At 37.7% G+C, this 16,080-nt stretch overlaps 1 pseudogene; it reads right to left on the bottom strand.

Annotated features, from left to right (window-relative positions):
• The window catches only part of LOC116870546, a 66,836-nt pseudogene extending 51,243 nt beyond the window's left edge, over positions 1-15,593 (bottom strand).
• Positions 15,594-16,080: the final 487 nt, after the last annotated feature.

Genomic DNA, 16,080 nt, shown 5'->3' with positions numbered 1-16,080 from the left:
TAAGGCTGTGCACTTCTGAAACTAGGAAACCTGTATTCTTGGAAGTAATTGATTGTGTGTCAGAAAGTACTTACAACCACATGATAAATTTTTCATAACAAAGGAGTCTTACTTGATAGTCTATATATTAAAGCATATTTATATATTAAAATAAAATAAACACACAATTAAGTAGAATTAAGTAGAACAGATAAGTACAAAATTTCAGGGAAACTGCCCTTTTCTATGGAGCAATTTGAGTTATGCCTCTAGATTTCTGGGAATTTTTTGGTGGAAAAGAAGGAGAACAATATGACCACAGCAGAATAGAGTTGGGCTACGACTTCCTTTGTTCTGGATAAGACACTGCTATGAATCCAATTTAAAACTATACTACTTTTGTTGGACAGCCACTTGACAGTATCAATTAATATTGAATTGGCCATAAAACAGAATCCTTTGGTATTTTTTAAACCAATTCTACTAATAACCATTTTTTCTCTATCAGGTTTCTTTAAAAAAAATGTACACCACTCCTGTGTTTATCCTCATCTAAAGAAACTGTCAAAATAATTATTTCTGACTCAGAATGCAGCACTGATTGTATGACTCGCTACTCAAAAACTTGTGAGAATGCAAATTAACTAAAAATTTAAGTCCAAAGTCTTCATGCCAGCGTTTAAGATTCATCACTACGACTCCGATGTATCTTTCCACCCTTATCTTCTCCCAGTCCCTAAATAATTCTACATAAGTCTGTCCCACTCTTTTCTGTATTTGTAACTTTGTTCATGCTGTTTCCTCAATCAGGGATGTCTTGCCTATTCATTGAAATTCCATCAGTCCTTCAAGGATCATCCCAATTACTGTATGTTCTATAAAGTCTTTCCGATTAATCTCAAAGTTTGTCTTCTTTGAAACCCCACAGCACTTTTTAGTTTTTGTGGTCTTTACTACTGTCTGCCCTGCAGGAAAGTTGTGTATATTATCTCACCCTGCCTTCTCAAAACAGATATTTCTAAGTGTCCTTAGAAAGGATGGAGGCTCACTCTTTCTTGTATGTTCTATATCACTAACCACAAGTAACTGAATCCAAGAGGTGCTTTTTAATAGATACTGCTTTATTTAAATTTAGTTAAGTATTCATATCAGAAATGCATGTGATGAGTTCCAAAATTCATTAAAAGCTTTTTCTATTATTATTTATTTTATTTTAAAGATTTTATTTATTTATTTGACAGAGAGAGAGCACAAGCAGGGGAGCAGCAGAGGGAGGAGGAGAAGCAGGCTCCCCGCTGAGCAGGGAGCCTGACTTGGGGCTCCATTTCAGGACCCTGGGATCATGACCTGACCTGACCAAAAGCTTTTTTGTTTTAAGTACTATCACACTTTATTTACTTCCATTTTTAAGTAATCTCTACACCTAATGTGGGGATCTAACTCAAGACTCCAAGATTGAGAATCATATGTTCCACCAACTGAGCCAGCCAGGCACCCCCATTAAAAGCTTTAATGAAGGACATCCATAACCATCTAGAGAAATGAACCTGAAAATTAATGGGCACATGTAGCATTAAAATATGGAATTACAGACTCTAATAGAATAATTCAGGTACTTTTTGCAATGTGCTGATTTTATGATAAAAAACTTAAATCCTATTATTCATATTAGTATAATCAAGTTGACAAAAACCTGAAATCTGAAAAGATAGAGACTTCTTCAGGGTCACATGACTAATTAAGATCTGAGTTGGTCTCACAATCAAGCTTTTTAAATTTAGTTATAATTTCTATTGCTATCTCCCAAATCATGCATCAACATGTTTTCTTGTTTTTTGTTAATGTCTTCTTAAATGTTAGCTGCAAAAGTATTTGTGTAAAGAAGGATTCCCTTATTTATTTTTTTATCTTCAAAATATTATTTTAACAGGCAGAATTTAAAATAAAATCCAGTAATGATGACTAAAGGGGATTACAACAAACAAAACTTATTTATACAAAGCTTGATTCTTTTGTAACCTAACTACAAAGAAGAGAGTCAAGAATGAAGATATTAAAAATGCTGCTGAGTAAATGTCACAAAATCTATGCACTAATAACATTCACAGTCTTTATTCACAAGACAGTCTTACAAGTTTAATCAGCACCCATTTGTGCTTCCATTTTAACTTGTGTGTCACCAGTTTAATGGATAGTAAAAATTTCATCTTCTCAACATCCATTTCCACTTTGAGAAGGCTTCCCTCCTATATTTACTCCATGTGATTCAGTTGTTTCCAAGAATAAAGTTGAGACTCAGATCTTACAAATCTGAGCTCCAGATGCACCTAGCCACAGTGATTAGTTCAGAAGTGGTACGTGACTCAAACCTGCCCCAAAAGGCTTATTACATGTTTCCAACCCAGCAAATGCTTACAGAGTGGGTTCATGATGCAAGTTTGTCCATCTTAGGACTGGTGCAAAAGCTACTAGGTAAAAATACTTTTTCTCTTTGAATCTGAACTTGAGAATTTAGGCCAGGGGCTCTTGATAGCTCTTTTGTCACTAAGCAGGGCATTAAGATGAAGGCAGGAGATATATAAAAAGAAACTAAGGGATTTCAAAATTTTCAAACATGTAGACTCTTTAAGTCAAGGACGTACTCTACATAGATAGCATCCTGGGAAACCTCTCAGGCCCAGAAAAGCCAGGAAAGTTGCTCATGTTCTTTGGGAGTATATGGATCCCTCCAGTAATTTGCATAAACAAGATGATATGGGGACATTAAGTCGTGAAGGACTCAAAACAGATGAGGGTGTGAAGGTGCTGTAGTTGTAGGGGAGAAGCTGGTAAGGGACAAGCCAGAACCACACAGAGTTCTTAGGTTCTTCACTGACTTGTGCTGATGGAAACATGGAATCCATTTTGAAACATCTTACTCTAGGCAGTAAGAGTATGGAGAGTGAAAATAGATGAGTCAAAGAATCAGCCATCCTAATGAACCCACAGGACAAGTATAGGTCTGAATCTTTGGATTGGTGTTAAACAAAAAAAAAAAAAACAAAACAACAACAAAAAAAGAATAGAGAGTGCTATGCCTAGAGAGTTTCTGAATTTGAAGTTGTAGGAAGGAATAATTTCATATAATAAAAAGTCCAGGGTGTGGCCACAGAACTGATTGGGTGAAAAATAGTAAAGATTACTGCTTGAGTTGTAGAGATCAAAAACTGAGAGGTCATGTTAGATGAGGATATGAAGCAACCCAGATTGAGAACAGAAGAAGGCTGGGAAAAGATGATTGGACACCAGTCACTAGAGTGTTCAGTGAAGGAAGGTTTTGTTCAAGTAGTAAGTAAATGATAGGAGTGAGTAATGATAGAGGGCAGTACAGCCAGATGGCTCAAAGAAATTGGGGTGAGTCAAAGAGAGTGGAGAAATAATGATTTAGAGGTGGGATATGGATATATGGAGGGCATGTGACCCACCTCTCTGCCTTGAGATTTGTGAACTATGAAATATTAAACAGTCTCCAACAGAAAGAGCTCAGAGGCAGGGAGATACCAAGTTTCACAGCTAGGGAAAAAAGTGGAAGTAAAGAGAAGTTTACTGTGATTGAACAGGTGTTCCAGAGAGCATGAGCGAATGGTTTTGAAGAACAAAAAGCAAGATCAGGTCAAGGAGAGACAGCACAAAGCATAATAAAGCTTCAAGAAAAAAATGAGTAGACAAAAGATGAAAACAGATTTGAAGCATTAGAAAATTATCTGTTTTGCAAGGCTAAAAAAAATTCTATGTTCCAAAACTGGTAATATGGAAATTTAAGAAGAGCTAGCAATTATGATGTGGGGAGTGGAATTCTTTTTCCTTCTGGGATGAGGTGGTGAGTGACAGATGTGGATCAAGGCAGCTCAGAGAGGCAGTCAAAGAGCCCGCAGTCATGTGCAGGAACAGTGGCCAAAAAAGCATATGAGTGGAAAGCCTGGGACTACAGGATAGTCAGGACAGCTATGAGGAATGTGGGCTCCAGGAGGTACAAGTATGAGGAGGCAAGGGATCAGATTCAAATTAGTGGAGAAGGAATCAGTTATAGAACAAATGGATTCAAGACAAGACTAACCATTAAAAATAAAATAAAATAAAATAAAATAAAATAATAAAGTAATAAAGGTAGATCCCCTCGTTCAATATCTACTAAAATAATTTCCAAAGGATTAAAATTTAAATTAAAAAAATTATAAGTCCTACCAAAAAAAGTAGGTGAATACTTTATAAGTGGGAAGGTTCTTCTCAAGCTCAACAAAATAAAAAACTATAAAAGAAATGGATAGCTTTGACATCTGTAAAATGTAAGTTAAGTATTCTATAAAGCAATGTTCCCTAAATGAGTAATGGCAAAAAATAAATAAATAAATAAATAAATAAACCAATTTTAGAATTGCTGTGTAATAAGTCAATCAGAGAAAGTCAATTATCATATGATCTCCCTGGTATGAGGAAGTTGAGAGGCAACGTGGGGAGTTTGGGATGTAGGAAAGGAATAAATGAAACAAGATGGGATCAGGAGGGACATAAACCATAAGAGACTCTTAATCTCACAAAACAAACTGAGGGTTGTAGGTGGGGGTGGTGGTCATAAGGATAGGATGGCTGGAGGATGGACATTGGGGAGGGTATGTGCTATGGTGAGTGCTATGAAGTGTGTAAGTATGATGATTCACAGACCTGTACCCTTGGGGCAAATAATACATTATATGTGAATAAAAATAATTAATTTAAAAAAATGCAGGCACCTGGGTGGCTCAGTAGGTTAAGCATCTGCTTTCGGTTCAGGTCACGATCCCAGTATTCTGGAATCAAGCTCTGAGTTGGGCTCCCTGCTCAGCAGGAAGCCTGTTTCTCCCTCTCCCAGTCCCCCTGCTTGTGTTCCCTCTCTCTGTCAAATAAATAAATAAAATCTTAAAAAAAAATAAAAATAAAAATTACAGGTGTAACAAACATACAAGGAATTAATATACTTATCAATAAAAAGCTTCAAAATAAAAAAGGATTAAAGGTAGGCAAAGAATATAAAAAAGTAACTCAGCAAAATTAAACCAAAATATCCAATAAACATATTAACTAACTAAAAATAGCCAAAGATATTTGATCAAAGAAATACAAATATGAGCTATCTTTTCCCATTGATTTCTAAATTCTAAATTTTTCCAACAGTATTTGTATATTAGTAAAAATGTTATTTTGAGTATAAATCTTATAGGCCCTCTGAAAGAAATTATGCAAAATGTATCAGAAGTCTTTAAAAAGTGAATATGTTATGACCCACCAATTCTATGTCAAGAAATTGATTCAAAGGAATTAATCAAACAGGTATGTGAAGTGTGTAAAAATTATGAACAAAGTTATTTACTATGACAGTTAATAAAACCACACTTGGAGACATTCTGCATATTTATCAAGATTAGTTAAAAATGTGGGTGAGGGGTGGGAGGTTGAAGGATCCAGGTGGTGGGTATTGGAGAGGGCACGGATTGCATGGAGCACTGGGTGTGGTGCAAAAATAATGAATACTGTTACGCTGAAAAAATAAAAAATTAAAAAAATAAAATAAAATAAAATAAAATAAAATGGAGTTGCAGGGGAGTCTAAGTTTTCTAAGCAAAAAATTATTTGTAATCAAACTATTTATTGTTCTATGATTATTATTTCACCACAACTTATGTTGTTATTTAAAATTTATTTTACTAAATATGTTGTTAATTTTAAACAATGACAAAAAAATAGCTCTTCTTACTCTATGTATATTGGTTCTAGATTCACTCAACTACTATCAGAATCTCACATTATATACTTGGATTCCTTGTTGACTATAAATCATGAGAGATAAGATTTATTAGAACTACTTTTCTAATTAAAAGAAAGGATAACCTTGCAAAAAAAAAAAAGATTAGTTAAAAATGTAACAGAACACTATTCAGCCATTAAAAATATCATTTGTTGCCTAGGAAACATATATGAGATGATATATTAAGTGAGAGATATGGTATCTGTTACATCAGTTTTGGTTTTTTAAAGCTACATATGTGCAAAGGATTTTATAGTTCATGGTGGAAATATATAGAGAGCCTATTTTCTTCTTAATACAATTCTGAAATTTCTTGATTTTCACTGCAATGTATATTGCCTCAAAAACACTTTAAAAATTTTAAAGTTTAAAACTGAGTATTTTAAGTGGCAAACATTACCTGGTCTGGAAATAACATGTACAATAACTCATTATAATGTAACGAGGTAAAATTGACAAAAAGATGAGAGTAAGAATCTGAGATTTTTGGTGAAGAATTTACAATAGTAAGCACATATTATTCTTGGAAAAACTGAAATCTACATTTGAACATTGCTAATATTTAAAGCAATGTATTTTAATGGATTGAGTATATTTTTCCTTTGTTCTCTCATTTCTCAAATCAATGATTACCACAGAATGGAGCAAAATTAGAATGTACCCATTTGGTAAACTGGAAAATTACGTTTCATATCTAAAAGTTCACCTAGCCAAAAACTACTTCATGGGTCACTTTGCATAAGGAAAAATGCCAGTTTTTAAAAAATTTGCAATAGGATTATAAAAATATAATCTTACAAATGTACCAAGACTGGAAGATAATTAGTATTGAATGTTAAAATTAAAATTTAAAAATCTTTAAATATTCTTAATTACATTATGGCCTTATGATAAAAATATCTGAAAGAAGTTAACAAATAAGGTAAACCTTTAACAATCTTTTTTTTTTTCTTTTAAAGATTTTCATTTATTTGACAGAGAGAGACACAGTGAGAGAGGAAACACAAGCATGGGGATTGGGAGAGGGAGAAGGAGGCTCCTCGCTGAGTAGGGAGCCCCATGTGGGGCTTGATCCCAGGACCCTGGGATCATGACCTGAGCCGAAGGCAGACGCTTAACCGCTGAGCCACCCACTCTCCCCAACAATTTTTTTGTAAGATAATTTGAGATGTTTTTAAATAAAGCATAAACTGTTGTCGTTACACAAAATCCTTATTTCATTAAACCATATTTCAAGTGGATCATATTGAGATAAAATCAGCAAAGTGAAGAACTGAACCCATTGACTATTAAAACCAATACTAATTATTGATGAGTAATATAAAAAGTTTTCAACAAATTAGGATAAAATAGGGTACTTATTTAAATTGGTAAAAATAAACATCTATGAGGAAAAAAGTTCTTTGTTTCCCTCATTTTGCAGTTAAAACTGAAAGGTTTATATGTCTTTTCAAAGGATTCAAGCTAGAACCCAAAACATGGAATCCTCAGAGTTGGAACAACTCATGCTGGGTTTTACCTGAGCCTTAATATTTTTTGGCAAAATTCCACAAACCTTTCAGGGAGCTACACTGTGAGGAAAATATGTCTCACTTCCTCCTGAAAACTTGCTTCCACTCTTCCCTGAGACAAACAAATAAAAAAAATTGCACCCCGTGTTGCAGACTGGTCTCATTTCTTCACTGTCAAATCCATATGGTACAAATGAATAAAAACCTGAAATAACCTGCAGTAGACCAAACCTGGTTCAGTGGTACAGGACTTTGACTATGTCAGGACACAGTGGATGGACTGCCCAAGTTATCACATTGCTTTTTTGTAACCATCTTTAACAACTAATAATGAGGAGGAGCACAGGACATGTGTCATGCTCAGCAGTGACTTAAGAATGTTCTATACTCTATACGGGGTGCCTGGGTGGCTCAGTGGGTTAAAGCCTCTGCCTTCAGTTCAGGTCATGATCCCAGGGTCCTGGGATTAAGCCCCATGTCAGACTCTCTGCTCAGCGGGGAGCCTGCTTCCCTTTCTTTCTCTCTGCCTTCCTCTCTGCCTACTTGTGATCTCTGTCTGTCAAATAAATAAATAAAATATTAACAAAAGGAAGGAAGGAAGGAAGGAAGGAAGGGAGGAAGGGAGGAAGGAAGGAAAGAAAGAAAGAAAGAAAGAAAGAAAGAAAGAAAGAAAGAAAGAAAGGGGAAAAGAAAAAAAATGGGGTGCCTGCCTGGCACACGCAACTCTTGATCTCGGGTTCATGAGTTTGAGCCCCACATTGGGTTCAGAGCTTTCATTAAAACAACAACAACAACAACAATTAAAAAAAAAAAAACCTCACAGATGGCTAATTTAGGAAGATATAAGGTAAATAATGTGTTAATGAATAAATAAATGTTTAAAAAAAAAAGAATGTTTAGTATGAATGAATGAGCGTAGTATTTTGAGATAGAATGGTAGGCTGTGAATTTAGGCACCAGTCAAACCTGGCTTTTTATCTGAACTCTGCCACTTTCTATTAAATGACTTTGAATAGATGTTGTTTTCACCTACTTACTTAGAAAATAGGACCATAAGGCCAACTCCACAGTTTGGAGAATAAATAAAATTTGTGAAACCACCTAGCCTGGGCCTGGTATGTTGCTCAGTAAATAGAAGTTTCCATTCCCCCCAGGAAACTGGGTGGTGAAGTTGGGTAATCAAGGTTGGTTGTTTTCAACTCCTGGTTTCACCTCAGGTTGTGATCTCTGGGTCTTGAGATTAAACCTGCCTGGGGCTCTGCACTCAGAACCGATTCCACTTAAGACGCTTCCTCTTCCTCTGCCCTCCCCACTGTGCTCTCCCTCTCTCTCTTTCTCTCTCTAAAATTAATGGCTAACCCCATTCCCTTACTTTCCATTTCTTACCTAATAAAATCCGGCTTCCATCTCCCAATCATACAGCCTTTCTACTTGTTAAATAAGATATCCTTTCAGGCCTTCTCCTACTGGTTCATCCTGTGACTATGACCTATTGATTATGTCACACATTTTGATGCTCTACATACCCGTGTTGCTATAACAATGCCCTTTCCAGCTTCTCTTTTTGGGCTCCCAAAAGAACTTACTTCCCAGGCTTCCATTTTCTCCCATTTCCTTTCTCCTTCCAGCGCTTGCCATGGGAGGCCTAATTATTATATTTACCTCCTGGTTGTAACGTCAGCTAAGAGTACGCTTCCTAAAGAACAGCCTCTTGGGCATCTTTACCTCTGATTCCTCTTTTACTCATCCTCTTCCCCCATGTGCACTATATTAGTTTCCTAGGGCTGCCGTAACAAATTGTCACTTGGTTTAAGTGCCTTAAAACAAGATGAATTTACTCCCATGCAGCTTGGGAGGCCTGCAATCCAAAACCAAGGTGTCAGCAGGGTTGGTTCTTTCTTGGGGGTCTCAGAAGGAGGATCTGTTCCATGACTCTCTCCTAGCTTCTGGCGATGGCTGGCAAAGCCCTTGCAGCTACATAACTCCAATCTCCGCCTCCACTGTCATGTGTTTGTCTTCCTCTACGTGTCTCTGTCTCTGAGTCTTTTCTTAATCAGACCAGCAGTCATACTGGGTTAAGGGTCCATCCCACTCCGGGATGACCTCATCTTAGCCAATACAACTGCAATGACCTTTCCAAATAAGATCACATTCTGAGGATCGAGAAGTACGTGAATTTTGAGGAGACATTATCCAACCCAGTAAAACTGCCAAATCTGCCCTCATTCTTGTATAGCCTCAAAACTCAAGCCAAGAATCCAAGAAGCACTCTTCACTCCCTCCTCCCTCTAATTTCCTCTTCCACTTATCAAGCCTCATTTTCAGCCTCTAATATTTCTAGACTTCAGGTACTCTTGTGCATCTCTAATTCTTTATCCCTAATCCCTGATTTACTCTTTAGCATCTCTTCTTTGGGCTACTACAATCCCCTCAAATTCAGCCTCTTCAGAGCTGGAAAATTATCTATAGATACAAATACACAGTTTCACGGCATATTAGAAAGATGTAGAATTGCTTTTTATTTTTGTTACTTCTCCCTTACTGCAATGAACACAATTATGACAGATATCCTTTTCCAGGGATGTAGGAACTAAGAGGCAGAGTGGTTTCTGTGGAAGCCTTGGACTTTATAACATCTCCTTTTGGCTTGATGGACCCTTTATAAACCTTTATAATGTGAAAAAATCCATCATCTCTACAATCTAGCTTTTTATTAGATTTCAAGGCCTCTTTAGGAAAGGCAGACAAGAGGGGTTTATTTCAATGTTTTGAAATTTCAGTGTATCTGGCTCCAGAGACTCCATGAGAGAAGCACTTATTCTCATTTTTTTTAAATAAACAAACATAATAAACTAATACAATTGCATGAGTTGTAAGTCATCCTTAGTTATGTATGCACAAGCGTGTGCACACACATACACATGCTGATTTTTAAGATATTGTTTTCGGGGTACCTGGGTGGCTCAGTGGGTTAAGCATCCAACTCTTGATTTCAGCTCAGGTCATGATTGCAGGGTTGCAAGATCAAGCCCCACATCAGGCTCTGTGCTGAGCATGGGGCCTGCTTAAGATTCTCTCTCCCTTTCCCTTTGCCCCTCCCCCATTCATACTTGTTCTCTATCTCTCTCTCACTCTCTCTCAAAAACAATTTAAAAATTTATATATTTATATACATATTTGTATTTATCTATATATATATATTTATAGACAATAGTCTATATATACATAAAAAACTATATATATAGTTTTCTCTTTTTTTAAGATTTTACTTATTTATTTGAGAGAGAATGAGAGAGAGAGCATGAGAAGGGAGAGGGTCAGAGGGAGAAGCATACCCCCCATTGAGTAGGGAGCCCAATGCAGGACTCGATTCTGGGACTCCAGGATCATGACCTGAGCTGAAGGCAGTTGCTTCACCAACTGAGCCACCCAGGCACCCTATATTGTTTTATTTTGAGACATATTAGCACAGCCCATAAAGATTAGTCTAGAAGTCCAGAAGTAAAGAATGATATAGTCACCTAAGAAGACACATGTTTGGGAAGACTGCTTAACTCTTCCCTGTCTTCCATGGTTTTATTCCTGAAACTATCACATTGGACCTCAGTTTCCTCCTTTACTTCACCCCTTTAAAAATGAAAGCTAAAGAGTTAACCATGATGATTTCCATATTCCAAAATGGGGATTCTTTTTCATCAACATGGTAGATATTAGGGCTTAGCAGGAAGTAGGGTCTATGGGAAGAAAGAATTTAAGAGGTAGAAGAAAAAAATTTAGTTCCACTTATTTTACCTGTAAAGGCTTCTAACAAGTGTTCAAGCTGTCTTGGCTCCAGACTACATAATCTTTAAGCATCTCTATATCCCTGACCCTCTTTGCAGTCTGAGAAATCCTATTCTAACTGATCCAGGATCCTAGGTGAGATTACCTCCTCCTGTAAAATGAATATATACAAATCCAAATCATTTCATTCTTATTTAGACAGCTCTGAACTTCTTTTCTAACTAGACATCCCAACTCCTGGATGCCATCATATTTTAAAAATAGGACTGACTGAAGGACATTAATCTTCTCTGACTTATAAAGTCCAGAACGTACAATTCCTGGGCATAACACTGCTTTTGTCTTTGAGAGCTAAAATAGTTTATCTTACTTCAGTGAAAAGTAGATTGTTTGATTTCTCAAAATCAATTGTATTTCCAGTAAAAATAAAAAATAATAATAACCACTTTTGATTTTCTGAGTATGTTCTCTTTATGTAATGTCACTAACTGATAATGACTTATAAAAAGTACATACAGCATATTAATATGAAAATTTCTGAGACCAACAAGATTCAGAAGAACACTGCACAAATGGCAGAAGTTTGTTTTGTTTTGTTTTGTTTTTTTGTTTTGTTTTGCTTGGAGGGTGGACAGAAGGAGAGGGAGAGTCTTAAACAGACTCCACACTGAGAGCAGAGCCTGATGCAGGGTTGGATCTCACGACCTGAGACCATGACCTGAGCTGAAGCCAAGAGTTGGACACTTAACCAACACCACCCAGGCTCCCCAATGGCAGAAGTTTAAAAACAGGAATACAGAAATCCTAGATTTGTTCTTAATACATGATTTTAATTATTTAATTATGCATGATTTAAATTATTTAATTAAATAGTGATTTAATAATTAATAAATTTAATAAATCGTTAATAAATTAAATAATTAATGATACATGATTTGAATTATTTGATTATATTTAATTAATTCTTAATGCATGATTTTTGTACCTTTCACAAATCAATCATGGGCTTCAGATCTCTATATCTAAGAATAGAATATGCTTAATTATTTAAAAGATTTCTGTGGCATCATGGCTAAGGAAGCTTATTTTATTACAGGATTTATAGGGGTTTTTAAATATTTGGAAAAAAAAGATTTTTTAACTCAATTAAAATCTTGTATTGAAGGAATGGAAAACCATTGAATTTACTACCAAGCCATTCAGGTCTGAGTCTCATCAACTTTTAAAACACAATTTTCAAATTGCTTTCTTTTCCATTTTCAATGGACACTAAAGGAAATTTAGTCTTCATTAGGCCTGATTTACATTCATTAAGCATCAAAACAAAAAAAAAATGGGGAGAGGTATGGATAGGCAGAGAACAGAGGATTTTTAGAGCAATGAAAATACCTTGTATGATATTATAATGATGGATGCCTGTCATTACATATTTGTCCAAACCCACAGAATGTGCAAGAATGAATTCTAAGGTAAACTATGGATTTTGAATGATTACAATGTGTCGATGTAGGTTCATCCATTGTAAGAAATGTACCAGTCTTGTGGGAGGTTTTGATAACAGGGAAAGCTATGCACGTCTGGGGGCTCAGAGTATATAGGAAATCTCTACACCTTTCTTTCAATTTTGCTATAAATCTTAAACTGCTCCAAAACAACTATCATTAAAATATTTTATTTCTGAGAAATACTACTTCTTTTTCAAAATTATTTAAGCTCTAAATTTGAAAGGAAACAAAGTGTTTCCTCTTCTAACCCTCTGTCTACATGTCTATCAAATCATATATGATCCAGTCAGAAACACTTACTTCTCCAGAATTTTCTACACTTCATAAATATATAACTTCTACATAAATACCATTCTATAATGCTCTTTCAAAGTTATACATAAGTTTATCATATAACCCAGCAATTCCAAGGCTATCTACCCGAGAAATGAAAACATATATATCCACTAAGATTTGAATGTAAATGTCCTTAGCATCATGATTCCTAATAGCCTCAAACTGAAAACAATCCGAACGAGCACTCACTGAAGAATAGATAGAATGTGGTATATCCATACAATAGAAAACTATTAAATAAAAGGAATGAAAGGCTGCTACATGCTACATGCTATAACATAGATGAACCTCAAAAACAATATGCTAAGTGAAAGAGGCCATAAACAAAAGACCAGGTATTGTGTATGACCCCATTTATATGAAATGTCCAGAAAAGACTGAAAAGAGATTAGTGGTTGCCTGAAGCTGGGTATGAGAACAGAGAGTAACTATTAATGGACATGAGGGATCTCTTGGGGGTGATGAAAATTTTCTAAAATTGAATTGTGGTGATGTTTTTACAACTTGGTAACTCTTCCTTAAAAATCACTGAAAGGAGTAAATTTCTAAAGATCGAAATTTCTAGTTTAAAATTGACTAAAGAGGAGAAAATTTGTTTAACACAAATAAAATGCGACACATTTTTAAATATCCTGCATAAAGTATTACATTAGCCTTTGATTTTTTGCTATAGAAAGATGGGGCAAAGATAACACTAAAGTCAATTACTAAAGACATCCCCCCCATCATACTTTGCTTCAAAATTCAATCATTTTATCTTCCAGAACATCTTTTTAGTAAATAAACTCTTTTGAGATAGTTTCAACAGAGAGGCATTGACCAGTATGGATCGTACTAGCAGGAAACAAAAAAGGTTTTCAAAATGCTGGTCTAACCAACCTTGATCCGAAATCTATCTACTCCATTATACTACTTTCTGTGAGCTATGTGACCGTCACATCTCATTTTAATAATCCAAATTCTGAGCTTTCTAAATACTAAATCCCAGAAGGATTTTTTTAAATGTGTAGCAATGTCAATATGAAGAAAGGCATCTTGGAGAGGAGTGGAGAGATGGATTTTGAATCTACATGTACACAAAGAGAGATGCAGTGCTCATAGTAATTTATATCCACTACTTTTTCGGTATCCAGACCATTAATTGTTTTTAGTTTTTATTTTCTAAGTGGATGTTTAAGTGGTCTTCTGCCTTGAAAACTCCACTTTCCAGTGCTACAGACTCTGACTAAAATAATACCTGCTTGGTTTGGGGCGGTGAGGGGGTTGTCTTTTTGGCTTTTGGGGTTTTTTTTAGTGTGTTTCCCGTTTGTCCGGCTCATGCCAAGCGCTTTCCAAAGGAACCGAGTTCCTTTGAGCTTCCTGGGATGAGTTCTAAGAAGACGGTACTGGCTTCTCGGTCTCAGCCTCACTCAGAAGGGTACCGGCAGCGGCAGCTGGGCCCTCTTCCCCAGAAGATACATCTAGGTGCTTCCCCAAAGGGGTTGCAGCAGCAACAACAACCAGGACCCACGCCCTCCATCTCCTAAACCCCTGAGACGACTTTACACTCGTATTCCTCCTGGGCAGGGGTCCTAGGCTCGGGGAAATCCCAGTAGCCGTAGGGGACCCTCAGGATCATCTGGTCTAACCAGTACCATATTTTGTCAAAGAATGAACGGAAAGTAGGGGAGTGAGACAAGTTGGCTAAAGCCACAGAGCTGGACGCTGGCAGAGCCGATTAGGGCTCGAGTCCCTGCCGATCCGGTGGCCGCGAGCTTGGAACACGCAGCCCACGGAAAACGACGTGGCTTTGAGGGCGAGAGAGACTAAGGACTCGACAACTTATGACAGGAGGTCACTAATGTCCACCTTCAGAGCAGAGCCAGCAAAAAGCAGGTGACCAGCCCTCCCTGGTTACCCCTGTTGACCTAAGCGCCCCCTTCCACTCTAAAGGTACCTTAGTTTGCATAGTGACGCGGTCGCTCTAGCATACGGGGCACCTGCTTTGAATCCCCCAGTGCTAGCGCAGACTGAGCGGCAAATGGAAAAGTTGCACTTACCACATCTTCTCTCACTCAGTCGCCCCCGACTCCCCAAGTCCTCTCCCTCCTCCCACGCACCAGCCACACTCACTCCCGCTACCCCTCCACCTGGTACGTACCAGCGGCGCGCAGAGCTTCCCGCCGCGACTGGGCCAGGTGTCCTCGCGCTCTGGCTCGCCCAGTCCCGCTGTGGCCGAGAGCAGCGATACTGGCTCGAGCTCGCTGCCGTCTCTACAGTCCACCGGTTGCGGCCGCGAGCTGAGCTGAGCTGCTGAGCTGGGGCGCAGCCAGGAGGTGGCAGCTACTCCAGGGGCGGAGGGAGCGGCCGCCGGGACCCGCCCCCAGCGCGGAGCGAGCCCCCGCCCCCACACCCTCCGCGGTGTCCATTTGCGGTACAGTCCCGGGCGACGTGGGACTGGAGGGCAAGCGCAACGGAGGCTCTTTGTTGGCTGTCCTGCGCGCACGTAACAGACAACTGATCGTCGGGGATCGTCACAGGACCGATGTCCTCCCCGCCTGCCACTCTCAGTTCCCCTGGGTGACTGTTTCAGGTTCTGCTAAGAATTCGCTTGATGTAAGTGCTGGCATTTCGCTTCTCTCTCGCTTCCCAGACGCTGTGACTTTTCGGTTGGCCCATCTGTGCGCGCCCGGAGGGTTTGTGCTCCAAGTGTCATAAGGTTGCCTTTTGATCTAACCGTGGCTGTTTGGAGAAGGTAGGAATGTGCATAGTTCTCTTATCTGCACCCGGAATTTGGGTCTTCTTGTTTATTAGAAGATTATTTTAACAGACTGGGAAGCAATATACAATGCGGACCACCTTTGGACAAAGTAAAACAGATAACAATGCATATCCAGTTTCATTCAAAGATTCTCACCAAGGAAAATGAGGACCTTATTATTAGGGTTTCATTGTGTCTTTTAAAATCCATATTAAATGGATGACAATACTGCTGAAAAAATAAAATTAAGGTACAATTCTCTGCTTCCTTAGAAGGTGGTTTATCTTCACTGAAGTCCTGAGATCACATCTGCTTTCCTGAAAGTCATTTTTAGTGCTCAAAATCTTAATACCATGGTGCTTATTGGTACTGTGCTCTGGCTTCCTATCCAAGGCCTATGATACC

This window comes from Lontra canadensis, unplaced genomic scaffold (assembly GCF_010015895.1).
Source record: "Lontra canadensis isolate GAN:19392208 unplaced genomic scaffold, GSC_riverotter_1.0 scaffold23, whole genome shotgun sequence".
Classification (NCBI taxonomy): Eukaryota; Metazoa; Chordata; class Mammalia; order Carnivora; family Mustelidae; genus Lontra; species Lontra canadensis.
Note: the sequence above shows the minus strand (reverse complement) of the source record. Positions and strands in the feature narration are given on the sequence as shown.